The sequence below is a fragment of the Pan paniscus genome, chromosome 9 (genome assembly GCF_029289425.2).
Source record: "Pan paniscus chromosome 9, NHGRI_mPanPan1-v2.0_pri, whole genome shotgun sequence".
NCBI classification, from domain to species: Eukaryota; Metazoa; Chordata; class Mammalia; order Primates; family Hominidae; genus Pan; species Pan paniscus.
In genome coordinates this window covers 29,885,778-29,902,365 of record NC_073258.2, presented here as the reverse complement: position 1 = coordinate 29,902,365, position 16,588 = coordinate 29,885,778, and the positions used below count along the sequence as shown (strand labels likewise).

Below are 16,588 nucleotides of genomic sequence, written 5' to 3'. Positions count from 1 at the left end.
TGTGCATAGTTTGTGTGTGTGTGTGTGTGTGTGTGTGTGTCAATCTCAAAAAAAAAAAAATCACAGGATCAGGAAGTCGGAATAGGTCCCACTTTTCTTCTAATATCAAACCTACAGCCATGTTCCTAGCCTTCTCTTTTACTCCCAAGCAGGACAGACAGGCGAATGACCATCCTGCTGCCCATTTCTGTGTATATTCACTTGCATTGAGAGTTGTATTCACCTGCTTGTTGAGAGTATTCACAAATGGTACCTGATAAAGTAGATACTTCTTTAAACATGTGAATTTTTTTGCATTGTATAATGTTTAGAAATAATCATGTATAAATGGTTGAATATTAATACAGGATTGCCTTATCAAGTATTTTATTAATCATTAAAATGTGGTGTCATTAATACAATTTATTTTAAGTGCTTTTCCTAAAATACCAGATTATTTTTCTGATTTTCACATCCCTGACAATGACTTTCTTAAACTTGGTAGCCAGGAACAGAAAACCTAACACTGCATGTTCTCACTCATAAGTGGGAGCTGAACAGAGAGAACACATGGACTCAGGGAGGGGAACCACACACACTGGGGCCTGGAGCAGGGGGCAGGGGAAGGGAGAGAGTGCATCAGGACAAATAGACAAATAGCTAATGCATGCGAGCCTTAATACCTAGGTGATGGGTTGATAGGTGCAGCAAACCACCATGACACATATTTACCTATGTAACAAACCTGCACATCCTGCACATGTATCCCGGAACTTAAAGTAAAATAAAAAATAATAATAAAATAAAATAAACTTAGTAGCATCTATTGTTCCAGAGCCTGTAATTGCTCTTCAGGCAGTCTCACATAAAAACCTAGGAGAACCTTCACTGTCACTGTTCCATGAGGTGTTAGGAAAACTTGCTCTACTGCAGTGCCCCAGTAGGCATTGGTACTGAGACCAAAATTCAGCTGGTTTGTTGTTACTACGATTCCTACGTGATTTCACTTGTCATGTAGACAAGATTGCACACCTCAATAATAATCTTGTCCAAATGTGTGGTATTCCATACATTTTTAAAATGCATTCACATATCTCATTCCATTTGATCCTACAAATAACTCTATAAAAAAGATTGGCAGACATTATTTCTATATAACACAGGAGGAAACTGGAGCTTAGAGAAGCTAAATAGCAATCCAAAATGCACAGCTGTAGAACCAGAGCAAGGATGATAGCCCAGTGACTTCACCTAACCTAGTCCCCTTACCACCACTCCAGCTGTCTATAACCAAAACCTGCAGTATTCAAGTAAGAAACCATATCTTGCCCTTGATGCATTAATGTGAGACCTGGAGCAGGAACAGGCTGATAATGTCACCCTGGCCTACTGTCCACTTTTGTCTCCAGCAGAGACTGGTACCCTTCTGTGTGCCAAGGAATAAAGTGGTAATGGGAAGATTAAAAATGTTTTTTCCAAGGAGTTTTTTAATTTAATTTTTTTAAAAAAGAAAAAACTCTTAGAGGGAAAAATGAATATATGACTTTTGATGTATTGTTCCTTAGTAACTTAGTTATAATTTTACTTAAACCTGAGACTCTTGCTAAGTGAATGATTAGAAATACTAGGTGGCTGGCCAGATGGCAAATAGTAACAGCTGCAGTCTGCAGCTCCCAGAGAGATCAATGCAGAAGGTGGGTGATTTCTGCATTTCCAACTGAGGTACCGGGCTCATCTCATTGGGACTGGTTAGACAGTGGGTGCAGCCCATGGAGGGTGAGCCAAAGCAGGGTGGGGCATTGCCTCACCCAGGAAGCGCAAGGGGTCAGGGGAACTCCCTCCCCTAGCCAAGGGAAGCCCTGAGGGACTGTGCCATGAGGGACAGTGCTATCTGGCCCAGATACTACACATTTCCCACAGTCTTTGCAGCCGGCAGACCAGGAGATTCCCTTGGGTGCCTACACCACCAGGGCCCTGGGTTTCAAGTACAAAACTGGGTGGCCATTTGGGCAGACACTGAGTTAGCTGCAGGAGTTTTTTCTCATACCCCAGTGGCACCTGAAATTCCAGTGAGACAGAACCATTCACTCCCCTGGAAAGGGGCTGAAGGCCAGGCAGCCAAGTGATCTAGCTCAGCAGATTCCCACCCCCATGGAGCACGGCAAGGTAAGATCCGCTGGTTTGAAATTCTCACTGCCAGCACAGCTGCCTGAAGTCAACCTGGGATGCTCCAGCTTGGTCGGGGGAGGGGCATCCGCCATTACTGAGGCTTGAGTAGGCTGTTTTCCTCTCACAATGTAAACAAAGCCACTGGGAAGTTTGAACTGGGTGGAGCCTACCACAGCTCAGCAAAGCCCCTGTAGCCAGATTGCCTCTCTAGATTCTCCCTCTCTGGGCAGGGCATCTGGGAAAGAAAGGCAGCAGCCCCAGTCAGGGGCTTATAGATAAAACTCCCATCTCATGGGACAGAGCACCTGGGAGAGGGGGTGGCTGTGGGCCCAGCTTCAGCAGACTTAAATGTTCTTTGCCTGTTGGCTGTGAAGAGAGCAGTGGATCTCCCAGCACAGCACTTGAGCTCTGCTAAGGGACAGACTGCCTTCTTAAGCAGGTCCCTGACCCTCGTGATTCCTGAGTGGGAGACACCTCCCAGCAGGGGTCGACAGACACTTCATACAGGAGAGCTCTGGCTGGCATCTGGTGGGTGCCCCTCTGGGACAAAGCTTCCAGAGGAAGGAACAGGCAGCAGTCTTTGCTGTTCTGCAGCTTCTGCTGGTGATACCCAGGCAAACAGGGTCTGGAGTGGACCTCCACCAAATTCCAGCAGACCTGCAGCAGAGGGGCCTGACTGTTAGAAGGAAAACTAACAAACAGGAATAGCATCAACATCAACAAAAAGGATGTCCACACGAAAACCCCGTACAAAGGTCGCCAACATCAAAGATCAAACATAGATAAATCCACAAGGATGAGGAAAATCCAGCACAAAAAGGCTGAAAATTCCAAAAACCAGAATGCCTCTTCTCCTGCAAGGGAGCACAACTCTTTGCCAGCAAGGGAACAAAACTGGATGGAGAATGAGTTTGATGAATTGACAGAAGTATGCTTCAGAAAGTGGGTAAAAACAAACTCCTCCAAGCTAAAGGAGCATGCTCTAACCCAATGCAAGGAAGCTAAGAACCTTGAAAAAAGGTTGGAGGAATTGCTAACTAGAATAACTAGTTTAGAGAAGAACATAAATGACCTAATGGAGCTGAAAAACACAGCATGAGAACTTTGTGAAGCATACACAAGCTTCAATAACTGAATCGATAAAGCAGAGGAAAGGATATCAGAGATTGAAGATCAATTTAATGAAATAAAGCATGAAGACAAGATTAGAGAAAAAAAGAATGAAAAGGAAGGAACAAAGCCTCCAAGAAATGTGGGACTATGTGAAAAGACCAAACCTACATTTGATTGGTGTACCTGAAAGTGGCGGGGACAATGGAACCAAGTTGGAAAACACTCCTCAGGATATCATCCAGGAGAACTTCCCCAACCTAGCAAGACAAGCCAACATTCAAATTCAGGAAATACAGAGAACACCATAAAGATACCCCTCAAGAAGAGCAAACCCAAGACATGTAATTGTCAGATTCACCAAGGTTGAAATGCAGGAAAAAAAGTTAAGGGCAGCGAGAGAGAAAGGTCGGGTTACCCACAAAGGGAAGCCCATCAGACTAAGAGTGGATCTCTCAGCAGAAACCCTACAAGCCTACAAGCCAGAAGAGAGTGGGGGCTAATATTCAACATTCTTAAAGAAAAGAATTTTCAACCCAGAATTTCATATCCAGCCAACTAAGCTTCAGAAGTGAAGTAGAAATAAAATCCTTTACAGACGAGCAAATGCCGAGAGATTTTGTCACCACCAGGCATGCCTTACAAGAGCTCCTGAAGGAAGTACTAAATAAGGAAAGGAAAAACCGGTACCAGCCACTGCAGAAACATACCAAATTGTAAAGACCATTGAAACTATGAAGAAACTGCATCAACTAATGGGCAAAATAACCAGCTAACATCATAATGACAGGATCAAATTCACACATAACAATATTAACCTTAAATATAAATGGGCTAAATGCCCCAATTAAAAGACCACAGGCTGGCAAATTGGATAAAGAGTCAAGACCCATCAGTGTGCTGTATTCTGGAGACCCATCTCACATGCAAAGACACACATAGGCTGAAAATAAAGGGATGGAGGAAGATCTACCAAGCAAATAGAAAGCAAAAAAAAAGCAGGGGTTGCAATCCTAGTCTCTGATAAAACAGACTTTAAACCAACAAAGATCAAAAAACACAAAGAAGGGCATTACATAATGGTAAAGGGATCAATGCAACAAGAAGAACTAACTATCCTAAACATATATGCACCCAGTACAGGAGCACCCAGATTCATAAAGCAAGTTCTTAGAGACCCACAAAGAGACTGAGACTCCCACACAATAATAGTGTGAGACTTTAACACCCCAATGTCAATATTAGGTCAACGAGACAGAAAATTAACAAGCATATTCAGGATTTGAACTCAGCTCTGGACCCAGTGGAACTAATAGACATCTACAGAACTCTCCACCCTATATCAACAGAATATACATTCTTCTCAGCACCACATCACACTTATTCTAAAATTGACCACATAATTGGAAGTAAAACACTCCTCAGCAAATGCAAAAGAATAGAAATCACAACAAACAGTCTCTCAGACTAAAGTGCAATTAAATTAGAACTCAGGATTAAGAAACTAACTCAAAACCATACAACTACAGTGGAAACTGAACAACCTGCTCCTGAATGACTACTGAGTAAATAACAAAAAGAAGGCAGAAATAAATACATTCTTTGAGACCAATGAGAATAAAGATACAACATACCAGAATCTCTGGGACACAGCTAAAACAGTGTTTAGGGGAAATTCATAGCAATAAATGCCCACAGGAGAAAGCAGGAAAGAGCTAAAATCAACACTCTAACATCACAATTAAAGGAACTAGAGAAGCAAGAGCAAACATTCAAAAGCTAGCAGAAGACAAGAAATAACTAAGATCAGAGCAGAACTGAAGGAGATTAGAGACACAAAAAACCCTTCAAAAAAATCAGTGAATCCAGAAGCTGGTTTTTTGAAAAGACTAACAAAATAGATAGAATGCTAGCCAGATTGATAAAGAAGAAAAGAGAGAAGAATCAAATAGACACAATAAAAGATGATAAAGAGGATATCACCACTGATCCCACAAAAATACAATCTACCATCAGAGAACACTATAAACACCTCTATGCAAATAAACTAGAAAATCTAGAAGAAATGAATAAATTCCTGGACACATACACCCTCCTAAGACTAAAGGAAGAAGTCAAATTCCTGAATAGACCAATAATAAGTTCTGAAATCGAGGCAGTAATTAACAGCCTACCAACCAAAAAAAGCCCAGGACCAGATGGATTCACAGCTGAATTCTACCAGAAGTACAAAGAAGAGCTGGTACCATTCTTTCTGAAGCTATTCCAATCAATAGAAAAAGAGGGAATCCTCCCTAACTCATTTTATGAGTCCAGCATCATCCTGATACAAAAACCTAGCAGAGACACAACAAAAAAAGAAAATTGCAGACCAATATCCCTGATGAACATTGATGCAAAAATCTTCAATAAAAAACTGGTAAACTGAATCCAGCAGCACATCAAAAAGCTTATCTACCATGATAAGTTGGCTTCATCCCTGGGATGCAAGGCTGGTTCAACATATGCAAATCAATAAACATAATCCATCACATAAAGAGAACCAATGACAAAAACCACATGATTATTTCAATAGATGCAGAAAAGGCCTTTCATAAAATTCAACAGCCCTTCATGCTAAAAAATCTCAATAAACTAGGTATTGATGGAACATATCTCAAAATAATAAGAGCTATTTATGAGAAACCCACAGCCAATATCATACTGAATGGGCAAAAGCTGGAAGCATTCATTTGAAAACCAGCACAAAACAAGGATGCCCTCTGTCATCACTCCTATTCAACATAGTATTGGACGTTCTAGCCAGGGCAATCAGGCAATAGAAAGAAATAAAGCGTATTCAAATACGAAGAGAGGAAGTCAAATTGTCTCTGTTTGCAGATGACATGATTGTATATTTAGAAAACCCCATCATCTCAGCCCAAAATCTCCTTAAGCTGATAAGCAACTTCAGCAAAGTCTCAGGATACAAAATCAATGTGCAAAAATCACGAGCATTCCTATACACCAATAATGACAAACAGCCAAGTCATGAGTGAACTCCCATTCACAATTGCTACAAAGAGAATAAAATGCCTAGGAATACAACTTACAAGGGATGTGAAGGACGTCTTTAAAGAGAACTACAAACCACTGCTCAATGAAATAAGAGAGGACACAAACAAATGGAAGAACATTCCATTCTCATGGATAGGAAGAATCAATATCATGAAAATGGCCACACTGCCCAAAGTAATTTATAGATCCAATGCTATCCCCATCAAGCTACCATTGACTTTCTTCATAGAATTAGAAAAAACTACTTTAAATTTCATATGGAACCAAAAAACAGCCCGTATAGCCAAGACAATCCTAAGCAAAATGAACAAGCTGGAGGCATCACGCTACCTGACTTCAAACTATACTACAAGGCTACAGTAACCAGAACATCATGGTACTGGTACATAAACAGATAGATAGACCAATGGAACAGAACAGAGGCCTCAGAAATAACGCCACACATCTACAACCATCTGATCTTTGACAAACATGACAAAAACAAGCAATGCGGAAAGGATTCCCTATTTAATAAATGGTGTTGGGAAAACTGGCTAGCCATTTGCAGAAAACTGAAACTGGACCCCTTCCTTACACGTTATACAAAAATTAAGATGGATTAAAGACTTAAACATAAAACATAAAACCATAAAAACCCTAGAAGAAAACCTAGGCAATACCATTCAGGACATAGGCATGGCAAAGACTTCATGACTTAAATACCAAAAGCAATGGCAACAAAAGCCAAAATTGACAAATGGGATCTAATTAAACTAAAGAGCTTCTGCACAGCAAAAGAAACTAACCTCAGAGTGAACAGGCAACCGACAGAATGGGTGAAATTTTTTGCAATGTATCCATCTGACAAAAGGCTAATAGCCAGAATCTACAAGGAACCTAAACAAGTTTACAAGAAAGAAAACAACCCCATCAAAAAGTGGGCGAAGGATATGAACAGACGCTTCTCAAAAGAAGACATTTATGCTGCCAACAAACATACGAAGAAAAGCTCATCATCACTGGTCATTAGAGAAATGCAAATCAAAACCACAATGAGATACCATCTTATGCCCGTTAGAATGGCGATCATTAAAAAGTCAGGAAACAACAGATGCGGGAGAGGATGTAGAGAAATAGGAACACTTTTACACTGTTGGTGGGAGTGTAAATTAGTTCAACCATTGTGGAAGACAGTGTGGTGATTCCTCAAGGATCTAGAACCAGAAATATCTTTTGACCCAGCCATCCCATTACTGGGTATATCTCAAAGGATTATAAATCATGCTACTATAAAGACACATGCACACGTATGTTTATTGTGGCACTATTCACAATAGCAAAGACTTGGAACCAATCCGAATGCCCATCAATGATAGACTGGATAAAGAAAATGTGACACACATACACCATGGAATACTATGCAGCCATAAAAAAGGATGAGTTCATGTCCTTTGCAGGGACATGGATGAAGCTGGAAACCATCATTCTTGGCAAGGTAACACAGGAACAGAAAACCAAACACCACATGTTCTCACTCATAAGTGGGAGTTGAACAGTGAGAACACATGGACACAGGGAGGAGAACATCACACACTGGGGCGTGTCAGGGTGTAGGAGGCTAGGGGAGGGATAGCATTAGGAGAAATACCTAATGTAGATGACAAGTTGATGAGTGCAGCAAACCACCATGGCATCTGTATATCTAGGTAACAAACCTGCACGTTCTGCCCATGTACCCCAGAACTTAAAAGTATAATAATAATAATAATAAAAGAAATACAATAAAATAGAATGCAGCATACAGCAGTGATTCTCAAACACATTCAGCATCAGAATTACCCTTGAATCTTTAAAATATATATACATATGAGATCTTAGTCTCCATGATTTGTAAGTTTGGTATTGGGTCCCTGGGCCTATGTTGGGTTTAGAAACTTCTACAGATGGTTTGGATGTATAGGACAGTTTAAGAATCGCTGAACTAAAATCAAATAAACTGAATATCCTGTGATTTAGAGAGACTTATCGTTTATTTCACTATGCAAGTACTTGCATTAGAGTGTGGCTAGAAGGGATTTGCAGCCTCATAAATAATCAGAAATTCAGACATTTTGAGATGAGAGAACTGCTGAAGATTTTATTCTGACTTGAAATAAATTTTCTAATTAGAAACTTCCAGGTGAGAGCAAAGGCCTGGAACAATATTCCTGAGCCAGAGGAGGATCGAGTTTGACTCCAGGCCTAACACTTACTAGGTCTATGACCTTGGGCCACTGATTTAAATTCTCTGTATCTCAACCTCTCAAAAGGGTATTGGTAGGGATTAAATGTGTTAGTGGCTGTGAAGTGCTTAGAGCAGTGCTTGGCATAGTAAATGCTTAATGAATTTCAGCCACTGTTTTTATTTTTAGTACTTTCCAGCTCCCCAAAAAAGATACTTTTTTTAGACTTGTATTAAGACAATAAAAAGTTTAATCAGCATGCTTCATACCTAAATATGCTTCACTTTATAGCAAAGTTTACAAGACTAAAACTGTTTTGTTGTAATTCTCTGAGTCTCATGTGTTTATTAATGATTTTTTCTGCTGTTTATTCATCTGAATTCTACTCATTCTTCAAGACCTAGCTGGAATTCTGTTGCTAGAAAGACTCTTGCCCATAATAATAAACCTGCCCTATCTGAGTTCCTAGGTGGTCTGTACCTCATGATTTGGTAATTAATTGTATATGCACTTATATAACAAATCATTATTGTGTGTCTTTGCTGTATCAGATTCTACGCTGGAAGTTGTAGATATGATGTTTTTGTCTAGAAAAATGTTCTAGAATGTCCTACTCAGGACAGTCTGTTGACTTTAAAGACACATTTCCTAAACAGACACTTCATGAGGCAGCCCCAGCCTGTACCTGTGTTCCTGGACCTGATGATCAAGTTTGATTTAAGCCTCACCACTTACTAGCTCTGTGATTTTGGGCAACTTACTTGAATTCTCTGTGCATAGATAGAACAATGTTGAGGGAAATCCCTTTCCCCCATCCTTGTGTTTCCACAAGGGAACTTGCTTCCTAATAAGTGACACTTTCAGGGGAAAATTCTAGGCCCTTCTCTTATCCCCATTACTTGCTCTTTCTGTGAAAAGAGGAGAGGTTAATCTGATGGATGAAATCCTTAATCTTTCATCTTCTGGACTGTAGAGCCTGTGAACCAAAGCAATGGACCACTTGCACTGAAATTGAGGCTGACCCTGTATTTTGATTCTTATTTGGCAACTTATTTCTATTCTGTTCCCAATTCAAAATCCCAAGGGGAGAAGGAAGATAATTGATTACCAGAAGTATGTAATGGTGGTAGGAAGTTGAATAAATGGTAACTTTTTAAAAGTTGCATGAGATATAGTCCTTATCCCAGAGAAGCTAAGTTTGCTTTTTTTTCCTCTCATGTATTTTAGTATTATCTCTACAATTAGATTGTAAACCCTTTAAAAGCAAGAATATTTCTACATTTTCTTACTCCTGATAGCACACAGTAGACTGCTGGGCACATACATAGTAGGTGGCTCTGTAGGTACTTGCTAAATGATTCAACATGTTTTTCCCTCATGGAAAAGAAAGATTTCAGTATTGTTCTTATCAGCTAGGAAGGCACTCTGAATAGGAAATCAGTTCTAGGCAGGTATCCATAAATGGGTTATGATTTCCAACTTACTTGCCCCAGAGGCTCGCTAATGTTGAACTCTTCATGGGTACTTTGTCTTGCTTCATGAGCTATACATGCTAAGGGGTTAGCAGATCATATAATCTTTTGATCTACAAAATATGATCTTTATTGAACAAAAACTTGGGCCAAAGGCTTTTCTCCTCTGCCACCTTCCTCCCTCTTTTCATTCTCTTTTTTGGGAATGCCCTTTGTGCATGTTAGTTACAGCATGTACCACATTGCACTGTATTGTTGGTTTTTGGGTCTAACCCACCTTTAACACTGCAGTCCCCAAGGGCAGAAATTCAGTCTCATTCATTTTGATGTCCTCAGTGCCTGTGCTCAGAGAATGTCTATTATTTGAAAAAATAGTGCAAAAGTAAATTTTAGGAGACTACATCACACTCATCTAAACTGCAAGTTTGACAAGTTGACATCCAAAAGAAAGGCTCTCCTAAATAACCTCGCCACAGAAATTTGGGTGACCTTTGTAGCTCTGGAGAAAGCAGAGGCAAAAATGAAACCTAAAAATTATTTGTGGGTTTTTAAAAAATGTTTTCTTATGGAGTAAAGAAGGTCTACAGCTGAGTTCTTTTCATATGAGGGAATGACAGAAACACAGCTGGTTCTGACTTTCAGCTTCAACTGAGCGACCAGAGCTCTGCTGGTGAAACAGGAACTTGTATCGTGCCCCTGACATGCACCTTGAAGGTGTCAGCTCATTGTCCCTGTGTTCACATAAATAGTTTTTTAAGAATTGTTTTTGATCTTGTGAGCCTCTAACTAAATGATTAACCATGCAAAGTTGGCCATTTGGGGTAATACTGAAGCACTTCTCTTGAGGGCTATTGACAGGTGGGAATGTGCCCACCTCCTTGGGTCTCTGGTTCTCATGTCATACTTGCAAATCAGTGACAGTTTAAACTTGGGGCAATCACTTAGCAAGTCTATTGAGTTACCAAGTTAATTATTCCCACTTTGCAAGAAGCAACCTTGAAAATGATTTTCCTAAAGCAAAGTACATCCAAACTCAGTACCTTCTTAATAACCTTTGCTGAATGAATAAATGACTAATTCATAAAATATGTAACATATCTTTAATTCTTACTTACAGGCAGTTTAAGCCTCTTGTGTAAGAGGAGGCCTCGGCTTGAGATAACATAGGATAGTAAGCCTCCTAGAGAAATTTCTATATGGAAACATGGTCTGCTATGAAGCTAGAAGTGAGAGGACATTATATTTGACCATTATATTTGGCTTCAGAGCTTCTCAACATGGGGCCCAAAGTCAAGGTCCCTTGTTTCATTAAGAGGAGGTCCAGGAGTGCATGACACCCATCAGACTACTGAGACCCAGCTGGAACAGGGGCCTTGCCTAATCAAAATAGTTCTTATTTTTTCTGAGTTCCAAGTAACTAGTTTCCTAACCCAGTGTCTGGATAGTAGTGCCAAGTGGGAGTACCTTCAATGAACTTCCTCATGAGGTTATTTCTAGCCTATTGGAATGTTTCATTTTAGGAGGGTGAGGAAGGGAAGTCTTGAATTTTTGTGCTTAGTTTAATGTTGTGATACAGCTTTGACCATCCGTTTAATGGGAGATCTGTTTTCCAGATGACTATACATGTGGAAAGGAGTTTTTTGAGTGTTTTTTTTTAACCCCCTTTAAAGAATGGTTTTTCATTTAGTCTCTACATTTGGGGGTAAAAGGTCCTCTAGGGAGCCTTTTCAAAAGTATTTGAAGTTTGCATCTGATTTCAGAGGTGAGTTGGAGGCCTATCTGTGTATGACAGACACATGTCTCCAACAACTATATGTTCACAAGGACTAAGAGCCATCCTTTTGGGTCCATCATTTAACATTGATCTCACATTCGTGTTCGTATCAGTATCTTTACAGTGCGCTCCCAGTTACATCTCCCTAATTTCTCTTACTTAGTAGGCTTTACAGAATTTGCAGTGTATGCAATGGCAGATGACCACATGTGGAGTCATTTAACCACATCTTCCACTGCAAGTCAGCCCGCTCTTGATGTCTGTTTATGTTTAGATTCCATCTTTTGGAAGATTTCATTCCTCTGCACTATCTCAGTATCTCAGATGCTTTTGGGACGGGGTCCTTTTCCCCTCCTATGTTTGGCCATGGCCACCCCCTCAGGGTTGTGTTGTGTTTCACAGCTGCTGTTTGTAGGGTTGACCTTTACAATGTACAAAGCTCTTTCCCATATGTTGACAATCCCTGGTGTGATGCTGTGAGTTAGGCAGGGTGTGTATACGTGTCCTCATCATATTACAGTGGTAAGGCAACAGGGTTTTTGAATTTGATCACCCATGAATTTGTCTAATTTGTTGGTAAAAAATGGTGATGTATCAGCCGTTTCACAGGGTCAGCTTAATAGAAAGTGGGAGTTAGGCAGGACCAGAACTCAGGACTTCAGCCCCCGGTCCCAGGGACTATTCTCTATACCCAGTTGTCCCACCTTGAATCAGTTTCTTCTAGGGAAATATCTCCAAAACTGAGATGGCACCCACAGGACTTCTTAATTGTAGTCATTACCAGGAAAAACAAGCAAAGGAACTGGTGTAAATCTCTGTTTTTGGTGATTGGTGGAGATTTGGAGATTGTCTTGTGTCAAAAGTAAAGCCACTAGATTAAATGTTTTGTTAAAAAATTGGTTATTTTTAATTTAATTATTTGACAGTTAATTTACATTATTCAAAAATCAAAATAAAATTTAAAAGAAGTTTACATTGAAAAGTCTTGCCCCACTTATACCCTGCTCACCCCAGTATCCCCCAATACATACCATCTATAAGGTGATCATTTGTATTAGTTTCTTGTGAATCCTTGATAGTGTGTTTTATATAGATACAGGTAAATATGAATATGTACTATTATTTCCCCCCCACCCCACCCTTTTTTTTTTTTTTTGAGATGGAGTCTCGCTCTGTCGCCCAGGCTGGAGTGCGGTGGCACGATTTCGGCTCACCGCAAGCTCCGCCATTTTCCCCCATTTTTAAAACAAAAGGTAGTAGCCATATATACACTATTTTACACCTTGTTTTATCACTTACTAATACATACCAGAGAGCTTTCCATCATTTTGTACATATGCACCTATATCTGTCAATTATTCCCAGAAGTGGAATTGCTGGGTCAGCAGGAAAAATCATGTATAATTTTGATAGGTATTGCCTAATTGTCCTGCACAGGGCTTGAATTGTTTGTACTCCCACCATTAGTGTATGAGAAGACCTGTTTCTCCATAGCCTCATCAAACAGAGTGTGTGAGATTAGATGAGAAATAGGAGGTGAGCAGTCTTTTACCCCATCCGTAGTTTGCAGTGGGAACACTGCACAGTTCCAAGAGCTGGTGCAGGTATCAGATTAGTTCCAGTGGAAACACTGCCTCACCATGGCCATGGGCTTGCGCCAGCTCTAGTGACACACACGGAATGACCCACGTTGCCACTTGCAGAATTTCCTGTAGCAGAGAGTTGAACATGCATTCATTATTCACCTAACTAGCCATGCTGGATCTAAAGAGCACAACAGTGTTTGTTTTTTAGAACCAAAAAGAAAATTGTTTCACTACAACACACTGTGTATAAGGCTTTCAATGCTCTTTTCTCAGCTATTAACATTATTTTCAGGCTGAGTTCAAGAGATGTATCCCAAATCACAGGGATGTCTTGCTAAGCTTGGAACTTTCATACTCAAGGGATGCTTTTTTGAGGAATGATTTTACACTTACTCAACATTTGTAATTAATTAGTACTTTATAAGATAAATTTAAACTGTCCAAGTACAATATAAACATTGAACTATGATGCATTATTGCTAGACTTTTTCCTTAAAGTTGCCAAGTGGTTTCCTGCATTAGGCAAATAGGGGATCATATAAAAATGCCATGATTTACGGCATAGATAACATCTCCACCATTTGAGCAGCATATATTCCAGGTCATCCCCACATAACTCCTTACCATTCTCATTAGAAAGGTTGATTCTTAGTCTTATTTTTCTCTGAGGACAGCAAAAAAAAAAATCCCCTTCAGTTCCACTGCATAGAAAAGTGTGGTAAATGGAGCCAGGCACAGTGGTTATTTAATTTAAATGGACAATATTTTTTATAGAATTTTGACAGGGCCACTGTACAGGGGAAAGTCACTCCTCTTCCCCTTTATAGAAGAGTTGCACCTGGACAGTTGCATTGATGACTGTATCCAGTCTACACAAGAGGTCATTCCTGGGCATAAGAATGGACTGCCAAAATCTAGCTGAAACACCATTGACAAATACACATTTTCTTTTGTTAATAATACCTGCGAAGGCTTTCATAACAGATATTTCTAGTTTTGTTCTCAGGCTCCTTGCAGCTGCTCCTCTAAAAGTGTGCTCTCTTCCAAGAGCTGACAATGGCCAGAAGCAAGGTGTTCTGTCTTTTGTGCCATCATCATCTAACTTGCCACACACATTTGGGATGTCAGCCTAGGTATAGGTTTTGTATCCACTCAGTATGGCTTGTGGGTCTGGTTGCCTTTTTTATTCATGCCAAGGGCCTCTGGGCATCAGTTTGGTGTGAGAGAACCCATTCCATGACCCTCCTTCCTTTGGCGGTTTTGACTCGATGGCTCTTGTTGGCACAGTCTGTGAGTGTCTGATGCTCTATCCATGTCGGACCATCTGTTCTGCTGTCTCTGTGGTCGGAAGTCGTTGTCTGAACTATTCCTTGATAATAAATTTGAGATGATCTGGTTCTACCTTTCTTTTCAAGTCACATCTCAGCCCCTTAGCCACATTCCCGAAGAACATGACAAATGGATGGGTCACGAGTCACGTAGCATAGGGTGTCAGACCACCAGGCTTTGAAGGGATTCTGTTGGGTGCCAAAAAGAAAGATTTTATGTCACCACGATTTTTTTAAAGGCATGTTGACACTTAGGCCTTAATTGAAAGCATTCTCACTCAAGTAGAGTTGACAGAGGAGTATTTGGTAGTCGCGGTTGCTGGTCTGAAAAGCATGTGGTTCTGTTTCAATGCCCAATGAGATCTTCTCACGGGAAAATGTTCTGACATCTCAAACAAATGACCTTCATGCATAGTTTTGACAAAATACCCTATTAAGTATGCATATATGGTTGGTACCTTGTGGTAATAATTCAATACTGGAAACAGAGTAGCAACAAAGAAACATTAGGGTTATATTTAACCTCTGTGGAATTAGTGTGTAAACAAACTGCTTATCAGAAATGCTCACATGGGGCTTTGTTTAAATAAATAAGAAACTGGCATATAGGGTCTGCAGGATATTTCTGCCAAGTAGACCTCCCTCACATTATAAGACACCACATCTATGTCTGACCCCATATGGAAAGAGGCATAGCAAGCCAGCACTGGTTCATATTCCCTCTCCACCACATAATGGGTACGTGATCTTAGGGAATCCACTGAAACTCTCTGGGCCTCAGTTTGCTCAGCTATAAATGGTGGATAATCAAATTATTTACCTCACCATTAATAAATGTTAGCTATTATTTTTTATCAAGTTTAATACAAAGAGAAACATTTTACTTATTTTTCCAGCTGCCCAGAGCATCTTCCAAAATCCTATCACCAACAAATACTGTATTGTATTTATTATAGCAACTATGTAAAAATGGAGTCCCTGTCCTATGCTTAGATGAAATATGTTGGTATTTGAGTTTGTATGTCTTCTATAGGAATCAGTGTTTAGTGAAAATGGGTGGAGATAAACAGATGTTTTCACAGTCCTGTTGTTCACAGTACCACCAAATTGAATGTTTCCATATAGGTGCATTCTAATGGCTTAAATGATGCAGATATTTTCTGGCCAGCCATATGGATCTTTTGTCATCTAAGATGTTAATATTTTCCTTATATTTTATAGTAGTTCTGGAGTACAGCCAGTTTCTTGAATAGGGTCCACATGGCTCATTATGCACAGGGCCTGGAAACTGCCTTACTCGTGCTGTTGAAATGAACAGTGACACTTCAGAAGAGCTGGGAGCTGGGGTAGAGCAGTGGCTAGGAGAACATATTCAATTATATTTCCTCCTGCATTAAGCTACAAGTAATGAGCACTTTCCTGTGCTTTACAGTTAAGTAATTAAAAGAAATTATAGAGTGAGATGCAAAAGTAACCCGAAGGACAACTGGATGTGTGGAGCCACCAGTTTTCTCCATGAGTGCACAAGGTTAATCCTTGTTACTACTCAGAATGCTGAGTTTCTACAGAAAGGGTTGCAGGTCCACACATGTTTTGGCGTCTACCCACACGCTTCTGTATGGCATGACTGTGCATCCCAGAAGAAGGGCTGTGCTGTGTACCTCCACGTTTCAGTGGAATTTAACAAACTGATCCCTGAAAATGGTTTCATAAAGGTGAGTAACAGAGAGCTAATAGCCTTCTCTTGCTAATTTTATCTTTCCCCCAAGATTTCTTGATAATAGTTTGAAAGGAGTGTTATTCTTTGGTCTCTAGAGGCAACTTACCTTTCCAGTTTCTTCCATCACCTGTTTTCACCTCTCTTGTTTTTTTAAATTTAATGCTCTATGTATTTCAGAGGATAGGATCTAAT

The 16,588-nt window shown here is 40.1% G+C and overlaps 1 protein-coding gene and 1 long non-coding RNA gene across 12 annotated transcripts in view; one reads left to right on the top strand and one right to left on the bottom strand.

The window, feature by feature from the left end:
- The window catches only part of BDNF (brain derived neurotrophic factor), a 66,934-nt gene that overhangs the window by 31,650 nt on the left and 18,696 nt on the right, over positions 1-16,588 (top strand). The window lies entirely within an intron of this gene.
- LOC103783633 (uncharacterized) overlaps positions 11,026-16,588 on the bottom strand; it is a 173,931-nt gene continuing 168,368 nt past the window's right edge. Inside the window, exons 6-7 of one of the 4 annotated variants that reach the window (XR_010113340.1) lie at positions 14,312-14,865; positions 11,026-13,471 (exon numbers count right to left, since the gene is read on the bottom strand). This is a non-coding gene — a long non-coding RNA (uncharacterized LOC103783633). Of the gene's footprint in view, positions 14,866-16,588 lie in introns of all 4 variants that reach the window. The other 3 variants (XR_010113339.1, XR_010113338.1, XR_010113337.1) reach the window with 3 other exon arrangements.